The sequence below is a fragment of the Arachis ipaensis genome, chromosome B07 (assembly GCF_000816755.2).
Source record: "Arachis ipaensis cultivar K30076 chromosome B07, Araip1.1, whole genome shotgun sequence".
NCBI lineage: Eukaryota > Viridiplantae > Streptophyta > Magnoliopsida > Fabales > Fabaceae > Arachis > Arachis ipaensis.
Window position 1 is genome coordinate 54,655,160 of NC_029791.2, and position 2,602 is coordinate 54,657,761.

At 53.7% G+C, this 2,602-nt stretch overlaps 1 long non-coding RNA gene across 2 annotated transcripts in view; it reads right to left on the bottom strand.

Annotated features, from left to right (window-relative positions):
* The window catches only part of LOC110264207, a 4,044-nt gene extending 2,228 nt beyond the window's left edge, over positions 1 to 1,816 (bottom strand). The window contains exons 1-2 of one of the 2 annotated variants that reach the window (XR_002349938.1): positions 1,512 to 1,816; positions 994 to 1,043 (exon numbers count right to left, since the gene is read on the bottom strand). This is a non-coding gene — a long non-coding RNA (uncharacterized LOC110264207). Of the gene's footprint in view, positions 1 to 946; positions 1,044 to 1,511 lie in introns of those variants that run through there. The other variant, XR_002349937.1, reaches the window with a different exon arrangement.

Consider the following 2,602-nt stretch of genomic DNA (forward strand, 5'->3'; position numbering starts at 1 on the left):
AAATTTTGAGGGAACCTTGGTAATATTATGTGAAGGCTGCACACAAAAATCCAGGTCAAAAATCGCATGTTTGCTCCGTTTTTCATTTTTTTTGAATTTCCGGCTTTCCGGGCGGTAAAAAAATCGTCAAAAAAAATCCACACGGTGTAAATTCACCAAATTTGGAGGATGTAAAGATCTTATTTTTCTAGAGGTTGTTGCAAAAAACGGCGTCAAAATTCGACCTCTAGAGCACTTTCCTTGAGTATGTCTCCTCACGGAAAAGGATGTCTACCCGTGGCACTTTGGTAATGGCTCGGCAGCCTATTATAGGGGGGAGGGGTGTCGTGCCTGCTGAAACTCGAGTTGCCCAAAGGCTTGCTGGGCGCAATGCCATCAAGATGCACGTTGCCTTGCCATCCCCTAGGCACACTAGCAAGCACGTTGTGGTTGTGGTGTGCCGCCGGGGTCCCCCGCCCCGGGTCCAAGGTCGAGCACGGGCGTCTGGCTGCGGCGAACCCCGATCACCGAAGGACCAACAAGAAGGGAAACACGTCCGTGCATGGCCCACCTAGGCACCACCTCGGGAGCATGGCGTGGTGGAGTTGTGCCTTGGGAACACGCTCGGGGCAACACCTTGTGCTCGGCCCAGGACTAGGGGGATCATCCCAAGTCTGAGCACGACGTGGGAACGGCGGGCGGCCTGTTCACCCCCGCGAGGGGCAACGCGTCTTGTGCAGCCCAACGCTTGGCTAGGCCTAGTGTGGCGCACGACGCGGATGATGGATATGCGTGCGGCAGCGGGTGTCGTGGGCAGGGGGCAACGCGACGTGCTCGTCCCAGCACTTTGAGGGGGCACGTTGCGGAAGACGGTTACCTGTTCGTGTCCACTCCCGAGTGGCAACGTGTCGTGCTCGCCATACGTCTAGGGTCGACGTACGACGGTGCCCGATGCGGTGTGGGTTGGGCGTGTTGCTTAAGACGGTGCGGCTGTTCGGCTATCGCCCGAAGCACCTCACGCATCTGTCTGTCCCTTGAATGTTCTTCGTCGCTTCCCCCGAACCCTGCCCAGCGGCGCTGACTCGGCTACCTCGTGCGCTTCCGCTTGCCTGCACGCGCCTAGGCCTGCGGGGCACGGTTCGTCTGGGCGTGCTGTGTTTTCGGACCGTGGTGGCGGATGATTGGTGTGTGGGTTGTGCGTGTGGCTTTATCTAGACGGTGCAGCTGTTCGGTTATCGTCCGAAGCGCCTGACGCTTCGGGCTGTCCCTCGAGTCTCCTTCCTCCCTTCCTTTGAAACCTGCCCAGCGGCGTTGGCTCGGCCCTCCCGTATGCTTCCGCTTGCCTGCACGCGCCTAGGTGTGCGGGGCGCGGTTCGTCCGGGTGTGCTGTGTTTGCGGACCGTGGTGGCGGATGAGCGGTGTGTGCGTTGTGCGTGTGGCTTTATCTAGACGGTGCAGCTGTTCGGTTATCGTCCGAAGCGCCTGACGCTTCGGGCTGTCCCTCGAGTCTCTTTTGTCCCTTCCCTTGAAACCTGCCCAGCGGCGTTGGCTCGGCCCTCCCGTATGCTTCCGCTTGCCTGCACGCGTCTTGGCGTGCGGGGCGCGGTTCATCTGGGAGTGCTGGGTTTGCGGACCATGTTGGCGGATGAGTGGTGTGTGGGTCTTGAGTGCTGTCTGGCTCCTTGCCTCGCGCAACGAACGGGCGCACCGGATCCTCTCCATGTGTGGGCTCGAGCTACCGTGCTCGTTCCACTGTTGTGCGGCTCCTGTGTTTCCTACCCCGTGGTGTGGTATCCCTGCCTTGCCCCAACCTTTCCTCTCCGGAGTCCCCTAGTGGGATTGAAAATTGCTCAATCCTTCAATCCCTGTGGGATCGACCTCACTCCCGTGAGTTTTTATTACTTGATACGACCCGGTACACTTGCCGTTTAGTTTTGTGATGTTTTGTGAGAGATTCGTTTCTCATCAAAATACCTCATCAAGTTTTTGGCGCCGTTGCCGGGGATTGATTAGATTGACAATGATTAAGTGAGGTGGTAATCTAGATCAAGCACTTTTTCTTTAATTTAGACTAACCTACTAACTGTTTGAAGTTTTGCCTGAGCTAATAGAAACCTCATTCTAGCAATAGAGTGAAATTTCCTTAGCTCCTCTTGCTGAATATGATTTTCATAGCTTGAAAAACAAACGAGAGGAGTGGTTTTCGTTCATTATTCTCTCAAGTTTGCCAACTGTTTGATACTTTGTGTCAAATGATCCTTCAATCATATCCTGGTCTGAATATGCTCTATCTCACCATGGACGCCCATGGTTCGAAGCAACTATCCATAGCCATGAATGATGTTGCCCAATGGTTTGAAGCTTTTCCACAAGGAAGCATTATCAGCATTATCGAACTGATGAATGGACTCCTAGTCAAATTTAACCCATCACAAGGAGTTGTTAAGCAAGAGGCAGAAGTGCATCCCTTAGAGAAAGAAATTGAAGGTGCTCGTGCAGTAATAAGCCAAAACAAGCAGATGCATCAGCAGACTCTACAACAATTAGATATGATGGCTAAAAAAATCACTGAGTTGAGACATGCTGTAGTACATACATACAACCTGACTCAAAGCTCATATGG